Source organism: Durio zibethinus, chromosome 9 (genome assembly GCF_047325235.1).
Source record: "Durio zibethinus cultivar Kanyao isolate XHJ-2024 chromosome 9, ASM4732523v1, whole genome shotgun sequence".
Lineage (NCBI taxonomy): Eukaryota > Viridiplantae > Streptophyta > Magnoliopsida > Malvales > Malvaceae > Durio > Durio zibethinus.
Window position 1 is genome coordinate 22,063,106 of NC_143170.1, and position 23,301 is coordinate 22,086,406.

The following is a 23,301-nucleotide window of genomic DNA, read 5'->3' on the forward strand; positions in this document are numbered from 1 at the left end:
AATAGGCTTAAATGGGGTAGCAAGGGATAATTTTATTTATTGAAAGATTGAAGAAAAATGGTAATTTCTCATTTCGAACATGAATACTCTCAATGAAAAACATTCATCGACTAGGAGCAAGCTTGTGAGTGAACAATCTCACAGATCATTTGTCACATCACTTCTAAAATTCTTCACCAGATTTATCTTCTTTTTATTTAGTAGTTCCAATGAATCAACAATCTTTATCTATCAATCAAACCATCGTAAATGATGTTTTCAAAATCAAATCTGAATTATCATTCTGTCTATCTGAACATTCATTATTTGGAATTAAATAATGGATATGAAAAAAAGGTATGAGAAGGTAAAAGTAAATAATGTGATTCACACAAAAGAGGAATGTCATGAAAACACATCATATCTGTTATTTTTATTAAAATGATGAAAAATAAACTAAAATCCAAGCTCATAAAAGAGATCCATATTCTTAAAAAATCCTAAGATGATAATCAGTTTCAATAAGCCTTCCCAAAGTCATGCCCCTAGATGATTGGGCAAAAAGCCTTTATGGATATTTAGCTCTCCTGACTCATTAAAGCTTATCAAGCCCACTCGAATCAAACTTTGTACCTTATGCTTAAAAGTAGAACAAGTTTCTATAGAGTGACCCACATTCCCATTATGATAGTCACATGTGGTATTAATATTGTACCATTTGGGATAGGGTTACTTCAATGGTTCCAAAAAGATTAGGGATACTATGTCACTCATGACTAGTTTTGGAAATAGCTTAGTATAGGTTATGGAGATAGGATCAATATGAGCTCTCTTTTTATTGCCCTTGGATCTTCTTAAACCACTCGCTTGATTGTTAAACCTTAGAACTAGTGTAATAACAGGATAAGGCCCATATACAGGTGCTTGAAAAACTAGCTAATGAAAACTTAGAGTGGCATTGTTCACGGTTAGGAGATAAGGCTGGTAAAGAACTTGTGCAACATTATTGGCTATTAGATAATAAGTAAGATGAACATATGGTCGATGTGGAGCATAACTTTTAGATTGTTGTCATTTAAAACTCACTGTTTGGGCTTCATCCTATTCTCTTTTAGGCATCCCACCTTCTTTGGCATTGTTAGTCTTTCTTTCCTTAAGCTTACCACTTTTGATGGCATTTTCAATAATATCCCCTAAGATCACCATATCGATAAAATTCTTAGTCACATTCCCTATCATCTTCTCATAGTAAGATGACTTTAGAGTGTTTACAAATAGTATTTTTGTTTTTTTCTTTATTAAGGGAGGCTAGATCATTACGACAACATCTCACCACCTTTGAGCATATTCTTTGAAAGACTCAAATGCTTTTTTCTTCATACCTTATAATGAAAGATGATCAGGAGCCATGTTTATAATATGGCAATACTGATTGATGAAAGATTGCGTTAAATCTTTCTTTGACTTAATGTGAGTCCTATCCAACTGGACATACCACCTTACAGCAAACCCAGTTAAGTTATCATGGAATACATGCATTAGTAGTTTCTCATTACTGGCATGTGTTGCCATCTTACGATAGTACATTATGATATGTGTAATGGGGTACTTGGTACCATCATACTTCTCAAATTCTAGTGCCTTAAATTTTGGAAGAATCACAACATCTAAAACTAGGCAAAGGTTGGCAGCATCCATGGATCCATAGAAATCAATGCCCTCTATAGCCCGTAATCTTTTTTCAATCGTAATCATGGCTTGATTGATCTTAGAGTCTTTTGGGGGTACAACCATTTGTAGCTTTTTTTTCTCTTTAGTTTCATTCATTTTGGGAATTTGGATTGGCTCATCTACTTTTTCAGTGAAGATAAGATTGGTATAGCTCTGAACATTTCTTGATTGAAATTTGGGAACGTGGTCTATTATTGATGAAAGCTTGAAATAGTCTGAGTCTGATGTGGATCAAAACTTAGAGGATATAGTGGCTCAGTATCTTCATGTGAAATGTCTTCTTCTACTAGCTTTCCTTTATTTCATTTTTCTAAAGCCTCTAGGATTTTACTTAATTTTCCTTCCAATATCTCTTAAGTCTTTTTTATTCTTTCAAGTTGGTCTATATTGTCTTGTTCCATTTTGTTGGCTCTAGCTTGAGTGTAATACTTGTGTTGATCTATCTTTGAACCTTGATTTCCCACAATTATGGTGCAAATTTAGAATGATGTTGATGGATCTATCAAATTATGCATAAGAATGAATGCATGCATACATAAAATAGGGTTAGTAAGCATAATATGTAATCTACATGATATTTATGGATAGGCATAAAAAGAAAAGAAATAAAAAAAGACAAGAGAATCAGTTAGTCATCTCAAATAAAAAAATAAAAAATAAACACTATAAAGCAAGTAAAATAACATCATGACCCTAAATTTGGGTTAATTATAAAGAGTGAAAGGACATAGATCTATTTATGGTTGGGCTTTTAAAGTTAACTATATATGATTTGGGTTAATTCTAAAATATTCCCAAACTGTTCCTTACATCATAGTCCATCACAGACTAGTAAGGCACCCCAATCCTCACTCATCATAGGCTTCAGGCAAAAAGGGTTCAATCTTAGTGAAAGTGTTTCGTAGGCCCATACGGAGACATGAAATCTCACGATGGCATAGGTACTTCACTCCCTCCTAGGGGTAGTGCATAGGTGGAGGGCTTATGTTATGCACATGCAAATGAATGACAAATATATACAATAAATAGATAATTAGGCCAATATAAGCAATGAATAAAAAGTAGGTATACACAATGAAAAGGAAAACAAACAATAAAGCATATATAAGCAATAAAAAGGAATAAAATAATTTCAAACTTATTAAGCAAGGCTTGGATAATAAGAAATCATTTATTAGCTTGACTCTTAGTATTTTCAATGGAGTCACCATGCTGTCATAACGTATAGATCCGTCGACCTAGCACTAGACATGGATGAAAAAAGTCACCACCAATCTTTTTTGGTTATGTGTTATTGGCCATCTGAAACATATTCTGATCTGCAAAAATAGATGTTAGGTTTGGGAGTTGGTTATGCATGGGGAAGGTTGTAGCTCATCGAAAAGATGGTTCTAGTTTGATTTCAAATTATCCAAGCCTTGATCATTTTTATGATTTACCAAATAATTTAATATTGAAAATTAATCTTATAATTGTCCCAATAGTTTGGTAGCAATTCAAAATAATTTTCTCACCTCAAGAGTATTCATGGAGACTAGTGTCCCACTCTGAAGAGGCTCCGTCATCAAATTTATTAATTTTTATTCCAAAAAAATTGTAAAGCCTCTTAATAGTTTGGTAGGGCTTACTTCAAAGTAGCCTTCCAATAGTTTAGAGGATAAAAATTATTTTTGTTTATTTGAAAAGATTTTTATTATTGTTATTGAAAGGTTTTTCTTTTCTTATTTTGAAACTCTATTTGAAAAGACATTTTTATTTTGGATTTTTTTTGTCTTATTTTCTTTTTTAAAAGAGGTAGAATAAATTATAAAATAAGAGAAATTGAAAATAAAATAAGTTAAAAATATAAAATAAATAAAATCAAAAAATTAGGAGAAAATAGAAAAAGAAAACCTACGATTCGGATCGAGTCGGCACATGGGTCAGAATAAGGGTCAAGGGGTCACGCGCGGATCCTAGGCTATCCAAAATGGCATTGTGTTGGGGATGTATAAAAGCTACACCACTCAACTTTTCTTCAGAATTATTTATGTCTTTATTTCTAAAATGGTTATTTTTTTGTCTTCTCTCTAACTAATCTAGAAATTGATGAATAAATCCTAAATGCTGATAGGGAGTTATTGAAAACCCAACAAATTGTCTAGAAAACTAAACCCAAAAATCCCTAGAATGCAAAACCCTATAGAAATTCAAACCCAAAAACACCCAATCCCAATCCTAGAAAATCTAAACAAATCAAAACCAGGACCTAAAACCTCTTGGTTGTTAAACAAACTTATCTTTTTTTTCTCTGCAGAGTTTTTGCATAATCTCTTTTTTTTCTCTCTGAATGATCTCCTTACTTTGATCACGGGTTTATATAGGAATTCATGCTCAATCAATTCCCCTTAAATCTATGATTTATTTTATTTCCATTTTAATAAGAATTGATTCTGAAATCAAATCCCAAAATCTCTCCCTATCAATTTAATGTGAATTGATTATGAAATTAAATCTCGACAATCTCTCCACATCATTTTTAATGCCAATTGATTCTGAAATTAAATCTTAAAAATCTCTCTATTATGGTTGAAGCCTAATTCTGAAAAAATATTCTCGGACGAAATAGGGTGTCTACAATATTTATGAACCATGATGGATCATCTATATTTTGTAATTAGAGTGTTTAAAACATAATGTAGTAAATGCTTGTATGTAATTTACGTCGCATTCACTTTTGTATATTTATTATATTGTAAATCATACATTATCTTTTAATTTAATTAAATCAATATATTTTTTATATATCGTTGGTTATGATTTCTTAACTTCTCAGTGTCTTTATATATGTTCTTGACATATGTTTTTTTATATATTCACTTTCATGATGCAGCTAAGCTACAATGCTAAGGTGTAGACTAAAAGAAATACATATAAGAGATATTAGTTTAGAACCATTTACAGCACCTATTGACCTTGGCCATAGACTTAATCTTTTGGAGGGAATGTACCTACTATCGATTCTAACTCTGTCACTTCTAACCATTCAACTAATACTAGATCTGGTAATACAAGAGGTTTAGATTTAGATAGTATCCCGGTAATTGATTCTGCTTATAATTTGAATACAGGTATCATAAATCTCATATTTAGATTTCGATTATAATAATTAAAGTATTGATAATTTGCTAACTATTTTTTATTTTTTATAGTTGATAACAATGATCAATAGAAGACTAGAGGCTGGACAACTTTGAAGGAATTGTTTGTATTACCTTTGAACAAGCATATTATAGTGTCTGCAAATTTTGATAGGTAACCAATTGGTGAAGAGTCTCAACTGTTAACTAGATTTTAAGGCATGATTGCTCATAATGGAATGAAATTGCCTATTCACTATGAAACATGGCATAAAGTTCTAGTAGAAGTTAAGGTTGATGCTTTAAACTTTATTAAAGTATTAGTATAATTAATTACATATAAAAAATAATTATTTTAAATTTGGTTTATTGATTATAACTTTTCTTTTTATATTATTATAGTTAAGATTTGTACTTGAAATACCAACTTCATTTGTGCTTAAGTCATTGTGAAAGAAATGGAAAGACTATAAGCTAATTTGAAGAAAAAGTATTTTGATTGAAATAGTATTGTAGAGGTTACAACGGAAAATCTACCTCGTAATGTGAATAGATGGCAATATAAACAATTAGATAGATTTTGGTTCTCAAGAAAAGGAGAGGTACTAATTAATAACTTTTAATATTAGTTTTAATAATAAAGGTGTTTTATGACTTTAGTTGGTAATATTTGTATTTCTACTCTATACGCAATTATTTTTTATGATAGGAAAGAGAAAAGATTGGGATTGCTAGCAAAAAAAAAAATAGAAATATAACCACACAAGTGGATCAAAAAGTTTTGCAAGAAAGCAAAAAGAAAAGATAAATTTATGATATTAAACTCATCCGAATAAATGAACTTGGTTTCCATTGTTGATATGTATGAAAAGTTGCAATTTATGTCTATTTAGGACTTTTTTGTGCCATTAAAAGGCAAAAATGAAAATTTATAGTTATTGTTCTATTTTAACAATTTTGATAGTTTCAATTCATAATATTAAACTTATCTGAATAATTGAACTTGGATTCCATGATTGATATATATGAAAAAGTTGTTGTTTATGTTTGTTTATGACTTTTTATGTCATTAAAATGCAAAAATGCAAATTCGCTATTTTTGGTTCTATTTTAACAATTTGGATAGCTTCGGTACATGATATTAAACTTGTTATTGAACTTGGTTTCCACAGTTGATATGTACGAAAAAGTTATTATTTACGTCTATTTAGGACTTTTTGTGCTATTAATAGGCAAAAATACAAATTTGCTGTTATTGTTCTATTTTAACAATTTGGGTAGCTTCAATACATGATATTAAACTCGTCTGAATAATTAAACTTTGTTGACACAGCTGATATATGTGAAAAAACTAACGTTTACATCTGTTTAAGACTTTTTATGCTGTTAAAAGGCAAAATTGCAAAATTGCGATTATTGTTCTATTTTAACAATTTGGATATCTTCAATACATAATTTTAAACTTGTCGAATGATTGAACTTGATTTCTACGGTTGAAATGTGTGAAAAAGTTTTCATTTACACATATTTAGGATTTTTTTTGTCGTTAAAAGGAAAAAATGCAAATTTACTATTATTATTCTATTTTAATAATTTGGATAGCTTCAATACATGATATTAAACTTTTTCAAATGATTGAACTTAGTTTCCATAGTTGATGTGTGAAAAAGTTGTTGTTTACCTTTATTTAGGACTTTTTATGCTGCTAAAATACAAAATGCAAAATTGCTATTATTGTTATGTTTTAATAGTTTTGATAGCTTCGATACATGATATTAAACTTGTTCGAATAATTGAACTTGGTTTCTACAGCTGATATATGTGAAAAAGCTAATGTTTATGTCTATCTAGAACCTTTTTAAGTCGTTAAAAGGCAAAAATGCAAATTTGATATTAATGTTCTATTTTAATAGTTTGGATAGCTTCAATATATGACAATAAATTTGTTCAAATGATTGAACTTGGTTTTTACAGTTGATATGTGTGAAAAAGTTGTTTACCTCTATTTAGGACTTTTTGTGCTTTTAAAAGGCAAAATGAAAGTTTGCTATTATTGTTCTATTTAACAATTTGGGTAGCTTCAATACATGATATTATACTTCTCTAAATAATTGAACTGGGTTTCCACAGTTGATATATATGAAAAAGCTAACATTTACATCTATTTAGGACTTTTTATGCCATCAAAAGGTAAAAATGCAAATTTGCTATTATTGTTCTATTTTAATAGTTTGGATAGCTTCAATACATGATAATAAAATTCTCTGAATGATTGAACTTGGTTTCTACAGTTGATATGTATGAAAAAGTTGTCATTTACGTCTATTTAGGACTTTTTGTGCCGTTAATAGGCAAAACACAAAATTGTTGTTATTGTTCTTTTCTAACAATTTGGATAGCTTCAATACATGATATTCAACTTGTTCGAATAATTGAACGTAGTTTCCACAGTTGATATCTGTGAAAAAGCTAACGTTTACGTCTGTTTAGGACTTTTTATGGCCTTGAAAGGCAAAAATGCAAAATTGCTATTGTTGTTCTATTTTAACAATTTGGATAGCTTCAACACATGATAAGAAACTTGTCCGAATGATTGAACTTGGTTTTTACGGTTGATATGTGTGTAAAAGTTGCTTTTACTTCTACTTAGGATTTTCGATCGTTAAAAGGTAAAAATGCAAATTTGTATTTATTATTCTATTTTAACAGTTTGGATAGCTTCAATACATAATATTAAACTTTTTTGGATGATTGAACTTATTTTTCACAGTTGATATGTGTGAAAAAGTTGATGTTTACCTTTATTTAGGATTTTTTGTTCTGTTAAAAGGAAAAAAATACAAATTTGCTATTATTATTTTTTTTAACAGTTTGGATAACTTTAATACATGATATTAAACTTGTCCAAATGATTGAATTTGGTTTCTATGATTAATATGTGTGAAAACGCAAAATGCTATTATTGTTTATGTTTGTTTAAGATTTTTGTGCTATTAAAGGGTAAAAATATAATTTTACAATTATATTTCTATTTTAACAATTTAGATAGATTAAATACATGATATTAAACTTATTCGAATGTTTGAACTTCATTGACAGGCTTGATATGCATGAATAAGTTGTAGTTGATATGTATTTAACAATAACATATGGTTTTATATAAGAGATTGAGATGGATGAAAAAAACTAGACATGTGGAACTTTTTCGATTAACCTACACAAAAATAGATGGAACTTACCTGAATGTTGAAATACAAGAAATTATGATAATTTGTTAGATTTCTTTTATACAAATAGTAAATATAAATATATTATGAATTAATTATTAAACTTGATAGTTTTATCTGATTAATTTATAGGAGAAAGTAAAAGAGAAAATGGCCACTGAGATTAAAGTAGCATTTGATGGTTCTGTCAACATGCAAGAATTGGAAAAATGGATTTTCACAGAAGTTGTTGGACAAGAAAGACATGGATAGGTTTGAGACCTTGAATTGGGTCAAATGTCATCTAGCTACTATAGACATAGCTCTTAGCAATTTACATTCTCAATAAGTCAATCTTCATGAGACATCTCCATATTGAGAGAAGGGTTGCAAACTATGCAACAACATGTCAAGCAAATGGAAGTAGAAAGAGAACATGAGTGTGCTAAAATTGAAGAAAACATGCTAGAATGGACCAAAAGTGTGCAAAATTTCAACAGTTGCAAGATCAATTTGACACTTTTTATGAATTTTGTGCAACAACAATTTAAAAAAACTAATCTAGATCATCCACCAACTCAGGTATTATATTTAGTAACTATGTATATTTTTTTTATATAAAAATAGCTTATTATTAAGTGTTAAAACTTGTATTATTTTATTAAGTAGGTTCTTGAGCACACTAATGACCAAGGTGAAAAAAATCCTTCATCAAATAGCAATATTCCAAATCTATGCAATCATCAATATCATACATTTTAAATTTTTGGTTAATGTACTAAAATAATTTGAATGTAATTGCAAGTATTATTAAACTTTGTATTACATGCATATTTAAACAAATTATACATTTATAATATTCATTTTATGAATTTAAGTTCATTTTTATTTCTTTTAACATTTTTTATTTAATGATAATAATCAATATTAAAAGAAATTTTTTTAAAAAAGTAAATTTCTTAATTTAGCAGTATTTGTGTTTAAAAACGTCGCTAAATACTGAATTTTAACGACATTTGTAGTAAAAAATGCTGCTAAATTTAGTGGCATTTTTCTACTGAAAATGCCCTTAAAATTTAGCATTTAGCAGCATTTTTAAACACAAATGCCACTAAATTAATGGCATTTTTAGAGAAACTTCGCTATTTTCTCTTATACAAGTATAGTCGACACTCTTAGTGGCATTTTTGGTAAATGTCGTGAATCTTTTTATAGCATTTATAAATGCCGCTAAGCATAAAAAAAAATGCCACAAAGACCTAATCTCCTATAGTAGATGTTGCCAATCACTTCATTAACAATTTAAAGCTTGATCTCTTTAAAAAAATAAGATTATTTTCCCCAAAATCCTTAACACATGCTTTGAAATTAGCTAAACACTTAGAGTATTGGTTTTATGAACCATCTATATCAGATGTAGCCTGTACCATTCAAACTACTGTATAGCCCTTATCACCATTTCTTTTACATGGTAATGTTTAGCGTAACTCTGATTTAGTGTCAACAAATAAAAGTGACTCAAAAGAAGATATTACTTTCCTTAATGATGATGACAATGAACCTTAAGAAAAGAATGGTGTTGTGAGTAATTTTGGCATGTGTGATTGGCAATCCTTAGGTGTGATTGGCCACCTAAGGAATCTATCATCTTAAGGAACCCTAAAAGAATAGGTTCGGGTCTACAAACCAGAACAGGATTCGGGAGTTCGGTTACATGTGGATAAGGTTATAGCACCCCCACATGCCTATCCAAATAATGGTATCATTTTATTTTAAATTCATCATAGAGTCTTGGTTCTAATGGTTTCAAATTTTTATGTTAAATATTGACAATAATTTATAACATTCTTCCATCAATCTGGTAAAATTCTTAAAAATATTTCTTCACCTTAACAGTATACAAGAATTCCATTTGTTTTCTTGAAGAGGCTCCGTAATCGAAAAAAGATTAATTATTTTTATTTTGATTTTTGTTTATAAAAAAATATCTAATTATTCCACCATTTGGGCCAAATTAGAAATATTTTCTCTTTATTCTTTTTTTTTGAAAGAAAATAATATAACAATTATTTTTATTGAAATGTCATTTAAATTATTCCACAATTTGGGACAAATTTAAAGAAAATTTCTCACATAAAGATTTCTTAGAAATTTACCATTTGAAATTTCTAAAAATCTCATCCTTGGATAATTGTCAAATATTTTCAACCAAAAATTTATTTTTTATTTTGTTTTGATTTTTATTGGATTGGAAATAAATATTAATTATTGTTATTGAAATTTTATCTAAATTATTCCACTATTTGAGATAAATTTAGACAAAATTTTCACCTAGGAATTTTATAGAAATTTACCATTTGAAATTTCTATAAATTCCATCATTGGTAATTAATATTTATTCCCAAAATTTATTATTTTAATAATTTTTTTATTTTTTCTAAGTTTAATTATATAAAAATACTAAAACGCAAACAAATAAATAAAATAAAACAATACCAACAAAATACTGAAAAAACCTAAAAAAAAAATTAAACAGCTCGACGCGGCTCGATTTCAAACATAAAAAATGCCTTGGTGACTCAGCTCAAGAGCTCGGCTTAGCTCGACTAGGTTAGGGCATGAGTTGGTGAAGCGGGTTGCACTGGGGTCGAATTACCTGAATAAAAACACGCGGATCCTAAAGTCTTCTTAAGGCAAAAACATCATCGTTTTAGGCCTTGTATAAAAGGCAGCTCCCAACCTTTTTCTTCATATTTCACCTTCGCCCTCTCTCTTCCCTTTTTTTCCTCTCTCTTCTCTCTATCTCAGTTGAATCTCCGGTTGAATATCAACTGGATTCTGGAAAATATCATCGAAATTTGGGTTGGTTCACCAGATGGTCACCAAAAAATTTAAACTTCGCCAGTATCTTCACCAAATTTTGGAAACCATCGTTGAAAAATTCAACCGATATCGAAAAAGTCACCGAAAAATTCAACCGACATCAAAAAATTCATCGAAAACTAGAAACTTTCATCGAAATCTAGGAATTTTTCAAAAAAATTCCTTTTTTCCCCAAACCCAAAAATCTTTGAAAAACTTTTTGATTGCTTTCTGCTTGTGATTTTTTTATTTCTAGTTTTGTGTGTTTTTTCTATGTGTCAATTAGCTCCTCTATATAGGTATTTATAGGCATTGATAAGAAGAGTTTCTCATCAATTCTAATTCCCTCTTTGATTGGGATTCAGAATTATCCGAAAATATGAGATATATCTTTTTAAAGATTAAATCATTTTACAACTGCACCAGCCCCCAAATTCATGACAAAATTTCCTTTTTCCCTTTTTTCTTTTTTCTAAAGCTAATATCCTATAAATAAATAATAAAAATCAAAATAAAAATAAGAATCAAAATAAATAAAGTAACAAACAATTGGGCCTAACCACTTGGACCCCAATCAGGCTCAATGGGCATAAGCCTAGACCCTATCGGAACAAGCCTAATGGGCTTAGGGTCGACCAATTAGGGTGTCTACAACTATCCCTCTTTGTACATTTCCTGTGCAACAGGAATTGTTCAAAGACGTAGACACCCTATATATGATCATCCCAACACCTTCATTTTTTTTATTTTTTTTGTTTTTTTTTTAAGTAAACAAAGCTCCTTTAAACAGAGGTTTAATGACTTTGAAAAGTAAAATGCTCATTGACAATCATGTTTAGAGGAGTCATGATCAGATCTAAAAAAAATTTGTAATGGAAACTCAAAGATTCACAATTTGAGTTTGAAAATCAAAGGTTCAGATTCGTAAGAACCTTTTAGCTTCACAAGAATTCATTGAAATTTGATTATCAAAATTTTAGTTTTACAAGAATTTGATTCGTAAAATCTCAAGATTCGTATTTGCAAATCGCAAGACTGGCATCCAACATTTAAAGATTCTCATTCAAATTTTAGAGATTCACATCCAAAAGTTCAAAACTTCTTGTTCGAGTTCAAAGTTTCATATTCAAAAAATCTTAGAGTTTCACATCTAAGTTCAAAGGTTCTCACTCAAAAATTTAGAAATTCACATCCAAAAGTTTAGTTCAAAGCTTTTCATTTGAATTTTGGACATCTAAAAGTTCAAAACTTTTTATTCTAGCTCGAAGATTCACATTCGATGAATTTTAAGGTTTCACATCTCAAATATTCTCATTTGAAACTCAATGATTCTCATTTGAAGACTCAAAGATTTTGATTTGAAGATTTCTTAAAAATTCTCATTTAAGACTCAAAGATTCTCATTTGAAAACTCAAAGATTCTTATTTGAAACTCAAAGATTCTCATTAGAAAATTTCTTAAAAATTCTCATTTAAGACTCAAAGATTCTCATTTGAAGGTTAACAATTTTATCTCAAAAGACTTCATCCAAAAATTCAAAATTTCTTTTTCAGATGACTTCCAAACTTTTACCAAAGTCAAAATTTTGTATGTAATGAATATCATGATCAATGATGCAAATACTTTCTTAATGATGCAAATGCAATAATCTAGATTCTCACAATGCCCTATTCCCAACCATGATTCAAATGGTTACTGCATAATCCAAATGCATAGCCAAACCAAAGTTTTAAATATTCTCCAAACAACAATGCAAACAAAATGCATGTAATGCGGATGTCCATATCATGAAATTCTAATTAAATACGGTAATATGGTTCTCAAGACTCCACCATCTCTCATATCTCTTTTTCAACTTCTCAGCACTATCCATTTAGAATAAGTTCCATCCATTGATACTTGACCATAATTCACAGGCCTTTCATCACTAGCAATTTCAGAACAAATTTTGTCCATTGCTCCGTATCATTTAATCACAAGTTTTTCAGCACTAGCCATTTCAAAATAAATTATATTTTTTGATCTATAGTATTTTCATCAATCGATCACCATTCACAGGTTTCTCAGCAACAACCATTCCAGAACAAATTATGTCATCTGATCCACATTATGTTCATCACTTGATTACCATTGACAGGCTTCTCAGCACTAGCCATTCTAAAATAAATCTTGTCCACTGATTCTTATCATTTGATCACCTTTCATAAATTATATTGATCAATCCATCACCACATTCATTACTTGGTCACACCATATGTCATTTCGAATCATTTTTCCAAGTTTTTACACTATTTATTTTTTTCTCCCTATCATCTTGGATTTTTTTTTCAAAGGAATGCAAGAATCTTTTATGCACATCGTCATTCATTCATCATCATTTCAAATCATGACATATATAATGCATTCATACGTTTTCTCGATTCATTCTAAGGATATAAGAATAGAAGAACACAAGGTGAATTGGGACAAAAGAATCAATGAGGAACGAGTTTAGTACAAAAATAAATGGGGAAGGAAACAAGTTGGATACATGTCATTGGGATGAATGGTATACCCAAACAATGAATATCCAAATAATTCTAAACATTAATACAGGATTCTTTTTCAAAAACTCATTCCATTGAATTACGAAATCATTTTGAACTTAGTGAACTTTGCCCCAGCTTTGAAAAATCTTTAGATGTCTTTGCCCTTCCTTAATGTGAACTATTTTTTCAACTTTCAATTCAAAGATTTTTCTACCCAAATCGCCCTTTCGAATTTTCAATTTGAGTCTTCTTTTTCTCTCTTTTTCATCTTTTCTATTTTTTTCTATTTTTTTCATTTTTTTTCTATTTTTTTCTTTTCTTCTTTCATTTTTCATCCATTATTGACATTTTTCACACGTCAATCTTTAGAACAATGTAGCATGATTTCATTGTTCCATACAAGCATGCCATAGTCTAAAACATGATCATTCAATTCGAGCATTCACACTTGATCCAAATAGACTTTTAAAGGTTGTAACATATGCCATAGTGAGGGATCATGAAAGAAATTAATAAGATAGGCTCAAAATATGCGTTTAAAGGGTTCAAAACCAAAGGATCATTTCATATCATTTGATACAACTTGACATTTTACCCCATTCCACTTCATTTACATTCACCTTATTCTTCTCAAAAGGATTCTCCTTACCTTGCCCCAAATCATGTATGGCATTTTTTTTCTCTTTTTTTTTTGCTTTTTTTTTTTTCTCTTTCTTTATTTTTTTGCTTTCCATTTTTTAGACCTTTTGCGATCCTTTACCTCTTTTTTAAAAAAATAAAAAAATTACCCTTCGTGTGGAGACTGATCTTTGGTCAGGGTTCTTTAGAAAAAAGAAATCGTAATAGGCTCAAAGGGGTAGCAATGAATGGTTTTTCAAATGGTAAAAGTAAGATGGTTATTTTTAATCCCAAATATGAATACTTTCTTCAAAGATCATCTATTGAACAAAAATAAGCTCATGGATCCTTGCATATCTTTAAGATATATCTATTTCACATCTGCCAGTAGCTTGCTTCTTTTACTCAAATAATCTCCTCAAATCAATGTGAATGAATTCTCAAAATTAAATCCAAGAATTATTGTTATCATTGTCTAAATATTCACCATCCAAAATTTGAGAATGGAAATGAAAAGTTATGAAATGTAACAAAGCATTGAACAATGGTTAAATGAAAAAGAGAATGTAATGAAATGCATCAACTTGTCTTTTATTAAAATGATAACAAATGAAATTCTATTACAAAAAAGAAATCCTAATATTACTCTAAAAGAAATTCTAAAATGACCAGCAACTTTCAACCAACCTTGACATCTTATTCAAAATTATGCCCTTGTATAATCAGGTGAAGGATTCTTATTGACATCTTATCCCCTTAATTCATCAAAGTTCACTAAGCCTTTTCGGATCAAAGTTTGCACTTTATGTTTGAAAACAGGGTAGGTTTCAATAGAATGACCCATGTTTCCACTATGAAAATCATACGTTGCATTAGTATCGTACCATTTTGGATAAGGTGGCTTCAATGGTTCTAGAATAATTGAAGATACCAAATTGTTTTTGACTAGTTTTGAGAATAACTTAATATAAATAATAGGGATAAGGTCAATATGTGTCCTTTCTTAGTTATCCCAAGATCTCCTTAAACCACTCGCGTGGTTGTTAGGCTTTGAAGCTGATGTAGTGATATGACTAGAATCATATGTAGGTACTTGAAAGGCTAATTGGTAAGTTGGTGAGTAAGCTGGTTGTGGATATGGTTGGTAAGGGTAAGGTGAGATATTGTTCATAGTAGGATAATACGAAGACTAACCTTACGATGGATAGGGTTGATATCCCCTGAACTATTTATCAAGGCTCACAGTTTGAGCTTCAGTCTCTTTCTTCTCTTGCACCTTTTTGGTTTTCCTTCTTTTAAACTTACCATTTTTAATGGCATTATCAATGATTTCATATGAGATCACTATGTCAACAAAATTTTTTGTTGCATTCCCTATCATTTTTTCATAATTGAGAGATTTCAAAGTGCTGACAAACAACACTATAGTCTCATTTTCAATTAAAGAAGGTTGCACTTGAAAAGCTATATCCATCCACCTTTGTGTATATTCCTTAAATGATTTAATCATTTTCTTTTTCATATTCTGTAAAAAAAGGTGATCTGGGGTAAAATCTATGATATGTCGATACTGACTAATGAAGTTATGGGTCATATCACTCTAAGAACGAATGGGTCATATCACTCTAAGAACGAATGTGGGTTCAATCCAACTGGACATACCACCTAGCAACAAAGCCCATGAAGCTATCTTGAAAAAAATGCATAAGTAGTTTCTCATTATTAGTATGGACAATCATTTTTTGACAATACATGGTAATGTGGGTCTTTGGGCATTTTGTCCCATCATACTTTTCAAACTCTGAAACCTTAATTTTGGAGGAATAACTACATTTGGGACTAAACAAAGCGCAATAGCATCCACTGAACCATAAAAACCAATTCTTTCCATTGCTTACAGCCTTTCCTCCAACAAGTTCATCTTCTGTCAGCTTTTGAAACTTCTAAAGTCTCATTCTCCTTGGGCCTCAGTTTTTCATTCTCTTCTGGATCATCTAAATTAGGGACTGATACTGGTTCCACTGCCTTATTGGTAAAGACAGGATTTATATAACTCTAATACTGTCTTAGATTTGAAGCTAATGGCATTCTAAGGTATGTGTACCCTACAAGATAGGTAAACTGCTGTGGTGGTGGATTGTGTGTGGGTTGGGGGCTTGCTGTGGCCCAAAACCAAGAGGGTATAGAAGGTCGGTCACCTATTGTGATGGATGGTCTTGTTGGCTAGTACTTTTTTTATACCTTTTCCTTTATTCAACTTATTCAATTCTCTTTTAAGCTTATCTTGGGCTTTCATTATCCTCTCGAGACAGTTGAAATTTTTTTATTCCCTCTGTTTAGCTCGAGCCCTTGTATTGTATTGGTGAGTGAGGTTCTTGCTTGGTAGAGCTATCTTTAAACTTTGAGCGCCACAATTATGTTATTAGAAATGCTATGCTTTATGCATGATATGTTGATGCATAAATGAAATGTGTATTTTCATGGATGAAATTTAATGAAAATGATACAGATGCACAATGACAATGAAATTGATGCATGACATGATAATGCAAAAGCACAAAGTCAAACAAACAAAATAGTTAGATTACAAACTATTTTTTCTTATGTTCTAACTTCAGGTTACATCTATCATTGGGTAGGAAAGCTTTATCCTAAGGCTGGCCTTTTAAATGTACACTATCTGCAAGGTTAAGTGATATTACTACTAAAAGTTCTTAAATTGTTCCTTACATCATCGTCCATCACAAACTAGTAAGGCAGTCCAATCCTCACCCATCACAGGTTACCAATGGAAAGGATTCAATTTGAGTGAGAGTATTTCATTAGCCATTGCGGAGATTATCATATCACATTTACTTCCTCCTAAAAGGGACAGAGCGTGGGTATAGAGCTCATGTAATACAAATGCATGTGATAGTGTGTGTGAAGGAACATATAGGTCCATGCCCTAAAAATAAAATACAAGACAAAAAAGGAAAAATGTTAGCAAACAAATAATTACAATGTAAAACCATTAGACTGAAGGATAAGATAGATTAAAAGTTTATGGCTTAACTCTCTATAGCATCCCTAGTGAAGTCACCAAACTGTCATAATATATAGATCCATAAATCTATAGCTAAACTTAACAAAATGGAGTGCCACCAATCTTTCTTACTAGGTGTGATTGGCCACCTAAGGAATCTATCTTCTTAAGGAAATCCTAAGCTTGACTAAGGGTTGCTAAAAGAATAGGTTCGGGTCTACTAACTAGAACAGAGTATGAGAGTTCGATTACATGTGGGGAATGTTACAGCACCCACACATGCCTATTCGAATGATGGTACCACTTTATTTTAAATTCATCATAGAGTCTTGGTTCTAATGGTTTCAAATTTTTATGTTAAATATTGAAAATAATTTATAAGATTCTTCCATCAATCTGGTAGAATTTTTAAAAATATTTTCTCACCTTAAAAGTATTCAAGAATCCTATTTGTTTTCTTGAAGAGGCTCCGTCATCAAAAAAATGTTTAATTATTTTTATTCTGATTTTTTTGTCAAAAAATATCTAATTATTCCACCATTTGAGCCAAATTAGAAATATTTTTTCTTTTGAATTTCTAAACTTTCCACCATTTGGGCTTATTTAGAAATTCTCTTTATTTTATTTTTTTTTGGAAAGAAAATAATATGACAATTATTTTTATTGAAATTTCATTTATATTATTCCACCATTTGGGACAAATTTAAAGAAAATTTCTCACCTAGAGATTTCTTAGAAATTTATCATTTAAAATTTCTAAAAATCTCATCTTTGGATAATTGTTAAATATTTTCAACCAAAATTTTATTTTTTATTTTGTTTTGGTTTTTATTGGATTGAAAATAAATATTAATTATTGTTATTAAAACTTTATCTAAATTATTCCATCATTTGGCACAAATTTAGATAAAATTTCTCACCTAAAAATTTTATAAAAATTTACCATTTGAAATTTCTATAAATTCCATCATTGGATAATTAATATTTATTTTCAAATTTTGTTATTTTAATAATTTTTTATTTTTTCTAAGTTTAATTATACAAAAATATTAAAACACAAACACATAAATAAAATAAAAAAATACCAAAAAAAAGCACAAAAAAACATAAAATGGCTCAGTGCAGCTCGGCTTCGACAGAGAAAATAGCTCGACAATTCGGCTCAAGAGCTCCGCTCAGCTAGAATAAGGCATGGGTTGGTGAAACGGGTTGCGCTCGGGTCGGATTACCCATATAAAAACACGTAGATCCTAGGGTCTTCTTAAGGTGAAAATGACATCATTTTGAGCCTTGCATAAAAGGTAGCTCCTAGCCTTTTTCCTCAGATTTCACTTTCCCTCTCTCTTTTCCCCTTTCTTTCCTCTCCCTTCTCTCTAACCCAGTTGAATCTCTGGTTGAATATCAATTTGATTCTGAAAAATATCATCGGAATCTGGGTTGGTTCGCCGGACGGTTGTAAAAAAATTTAAAATTCAAACTTCGCCAGAATCTTTACCGGATTCTAGAAACCATTGTCAAAAAATTCAATCAGTGCTGAAAAATTCATCGAAAATGGGAAAAAATCAACAAAATCTGGGAATTTTCCAGATTTTTCAAGAAAAATTCCTTTTTTCCCCCTAAACCCAAAAATCTTAAAAAAAATTTTTGATTGCTTTCTACTTGTGATTTTTTTATTTTTGTTTCTATGTGTTTTTTCTGTGTCAATCAGTTCCTCTATATGGGTATTTATAGGCATTAATCAGAAGAGTTTTTGATTAATTATGATTCCCTCTTGGTTGGGATTCAAAATTATCCGAAAATATGGTATTTATCTTTTTAAAGATTAAATCCTTCTACAATTACACCAGCCCCTAAATTCATGGTAAAATTTCCTTTTTCCCTTTTTTTTTAAGCTAATATCCTATAAATAAATAATAAAAAATCAAAATCAAAATAAGAATCAAAATAAATAAAATAACAAACAATTGGGCCTAACCACTTGGCCTTCATTGAATTGAGCTCAATGGGCTTAGGCCCAGACCTTATCGAACTAGGTCCAATGAACTTGAGTCCAGATCAATTAGGGTGTCTACAACAAGAATGCCCATTGCCATGGTAAGATTGCTGTTGGAATCTACCACAAAAGTTCACTGTCATATTTGACATATATAGTTCAAATCAATGGGTACCATCAACTAAATGCTCTCTTTTGGTTGCATGTTATGTTCATTCCCAGTACAAGGCCATCGAGCCGAGTGCATATAAAAAGAATGGGAAATCTGCTTCAATTCGTTATGGCACTGGAGCTATTTCTAGTTACTTTAGTTATGACCACGTTGACATGGTTGTGAAAGATCAAGAATTTATTGAGGTTACTACTGAGCGAGATGTTACAACTCAAGCAGCCAAATGTCATGAGATATTTGAACTTGGGTTTCAGGAGAATTCAATTGGGAATGCCACTTCGGTGTGGTATAACATGATTAAACAAGGTCTTATCAAGGAACTGGTATTTTCATTTTGGTTTGACCACAATGTAAAAGAAGAAATAGGTGAAGTTGCATTTGATCCAAACCTTTACAAGGGTAAGCTCGCATGTCTTCTTATAACACAAAAAGGATATTGACAGTGTGGCATCGGTGATGTTCTTTTTTGTGACAAACCAATTGGATGTTGCGCTGGCAGCTTAGCAACAATTGTAGATTCTGGAACTTTTTTGTTGACAAGTTCAATGACTGTGATGACTATGACAAACCAAGCAATTGGAGCTTCTGAAGTGGATAACCAACAGTGCGAGATGAAAGGTTCAACTTGGAGAATTTGTCTAACGTGCAACATTATTTTGCTGCATTTGATCCTTGAGGACAAGGATCATCTTCACGGAGGAAGTATTGTTACGTGCCCAATTAATTAATGGATTGGATTGTTATTGTATGCTGAATTGGGTTTGTTTTACTTTTATTTGTTTGTAAGGTCTAAGTTTTGACAAGACCCTTATATTTTATGGTTGCTTGTGTGATCCAAAATAATCGGAAACAATTGTGATAGTCTACTAAACCCGCTCAAAAAGGGAGAAAGAGGGTATTGTAAATCATTGTGTTAAGAAATACAAATTTCAATTCTCTCTTTAAGAATTTCTTCTTCTTCTATTCTAATCCTTCTTCTATTCTTTGTTCTTCTTCTTATTTTCTAGCAATCTCATTTAATTTCTTAAAGGCTCATATCAAAAATATCACTTTTTAATTTCTACTTCTGTTATATAATGTGATTGAAGTTAATTCTCAAAATTTTTTTGTCCCAAGGAAAATTTGTTAAAGCATACGCCTAAAAAACATGTAAGGTGTTGAAATTTTGCATTATTGCATTATATATATTTTAGATACATGCCACATTTCATTCTTGATTACAATGTGTTTTAACATAGGCAGCACAAATAGTGAGCTTGAACAGGAGTTTTTATTTACTTCTTGGTTCTGATGACAGAGTGCTTTCACTCTCTCTGTCAGCTTGAGATCATTTCTTTCCATTTGTAAATGAAATAGCTTAGATTTTATTCATTTAGATATAGGTGTGAAATCAATTGATGAAGAAGGCTGAATCTATTATGACCCTTACGTTGGTATATAAAATATTTGTTTAGATATCCTTTCGAAATGTTGCTTCTAGAAATTTCGTAATTAAAATATGTTTTTTGCAGCATTTTCCTTATATTAAATTGAGTCTGATTTCCTTTAAATTGTAAATTTTGTAATACATATACTTTCTCTGTCATAGTGTTACCAATTGCTAACTTGTCGACTAAGCAGGGGCCTCAATATGTTTGCACAAAATTTTGGAGATTTGTTCACACCACCTGTAGTTGGATTAGTACGTGCTCATGTTTTATTGGCACATTAAGTTTTCTTCACATTTTGGCTGCTTTTACTGTAGTGGAATACAGTAAGTGTTCATGTTTTATTGCCATTTGTTTTTTCAATATGCGTGCGCAAATTTTTGGACATTTGTTTGCACCACCAGTAATGGAATATAATAAGTGTGAATCTTAATATTTGCCACATGGATACTGCCATTTGCCGGACCTCTTCTCATTGGGATTATTGTCAATAACCTTGTTATTTAGGTATCATTTATTCCTATAACATGGCACTTGTATGTGTATAAAATAGGTGTTCATCATTGTTAATCACATGATCTTATTTGTTTAGCTTTTGTTCCTTTATTTTTCTTATAAAATGTGACCCTAGGTAAGCTCTCTCCGCAACATATGGAACCATAGGATCAACATCAAAGCCTAGTCATGCATGCAATTATTTAGTTATATTTTATTAGCAACTGAAAAAATATTTTACTTACTATTTTGATAAGTACAACTAAAGTTGCTTTATCGTGGTTCTTTAGATGTAGAATGGTTACAATGAATGTGTTATTAGTAGCTCGTATGAAGATCATGTTCTACATACATTTGATTTGCCTATTTGCCCAATAAAATTGCCTATTTATATTTGATCAGAATGGTAACAGAAATTTCTATTAATTCCTTTTTTATTTGGCTGTTTACCCACTGAAAATGAAAATTTAACTTCTACTTACACTTGGCCTTGAAAATTTTACCATTGCAAGTTTTGCATTTTAGATTTGCCTTTTATTATTAGCTGTTGCCTTTTTTAGATTCTCATTATTTGGTGGCTTTACTGTTCCTTGTCTTGCGTTCTTGTTGTTCTTTGCCGTCTTAATTCTTTCTTTTTCTTTTCTCTACTTACTTGTTGCTATGAATGCTGAAAAGTTCGACTCCATTTGACACTAATGTTCAGATGCTTAATTGTCTCATTCTAGTTTTTTTGTTGCTTTTATGGGGGCACACATGTTGTTTGATGTAAAGCATTACTGCATTTTCTTTCCTTTTTTTCTTCCTTTAAGTTTCATTGTCAGTTGCTTTACTCACCGTTCTTAGTGCTGCTCATCTATGAGCAGTTTGAACTGAAAAGCCATGGTTTTGGATTAATGCGGTCTACATATCTTGGATTGTGTAATAGTTGAAGTTTATGTAGTGGGTTAAGTGTAGCTTTGGATTAATGTCGTACTTTTAACTTGGCTTAAGATTGTTTTTACATGGCTTTCAGGTCTATAGGATTAGACTTTTGAAGCAATGGACAAAATTAGTATTCTAGAGTACATCAACAAGATGTTCCCCACAGGTAACTCATAAAAAGGATCATTGAAAAAACAAATTCCTAAAAACGGTTTAGTTTCAACATGTTTTGCTAGAATTTAAGCCTTAGATGCGGTTGTAAAGTAGTGCAAATTGTTTAAAAGATTATATTTATCTTGTTATGGTATCGGAAAGCTCCTGCATTTGGATTTTATAAGGAGATAGAAAAAAAGACCCATGTACATATATTGATAAAGAAATAAACCCTGCTTTGGGTATTGGTTGGTTGCTAGGTTCCTAACGATAGAAAATGTCTTCTAACAAGCCTGATGATCCACCTTCCAGCATTAATAAATCAGGCCTTTTGCTCTCCTTATATCTCTTTCTGATTAATTTCAGGGTGCTCAATGTAGATACATTTGTGTGTGATTACATTGACGAATTGAAGATTGATGAGATTATTTATATATACCTGAATTATTTCTTTCCCGCTTGTAACAGTTTGATGAAATGAGCAATCTTAGGCCTTTAGTTTGTTATTTTTTGGCGATGTGTTTGTGGGTCGTATCTTATTACTAAGGAAAACAATTACTGTAAATATGAAAGAGGTTATTCCTAATTTGAGCAAGGATATAAGTCCTTGGTTCCTGGAAGGATATAAAGTTGTCAGGATGTTAGGCTTGGATGGAACCAATATGTACATGAATATTTAACTCAATGATATGTATGTGTATATATTCTCGTTAAAAAGTAGATTTGACTCCCTTACCTCTAAAATCAGAAGAAAAAGGAACTACTAGTTTTAAGTTTATACTTTCAGCGTATTTATACCAATTGAATTATAAATAATGGAATTATCATTTAGTAAATTCAACTCAATCACGTGTGATAAGGTGCTGAAAATCCTAAAGAAAACCTTTTTCCATTGTCATGGTCCACTCTATCCCCTAGGCAGTTTATCCAAATATTTTATCAGTTCAGCACTTTTGTGTGGTTATTGATATGATTCTGTCAACTAATGAGATAATTTGAATGTATATATTGTTGCTCTATATATAAGTTTCATTAAAAAATTTTGACATTTTATTAAATTCTTTTTTCGTA

General features: G+C 30.5%; 1 pseudogene; it reads left to right on the forward strand.

Annotated features, from left to right (window-relative positions):
• Nucleotides 1-19,962, forward strand: part of LOC149516869 (aspartic proteinase A3 pseudogene) — a 32,374-nt pseudogene extending 12,412 nt beyond the window's left edge.
• The last annotated feature ends 3,339 nt before the right edge of the window (nt 19,963-23,301 follow it).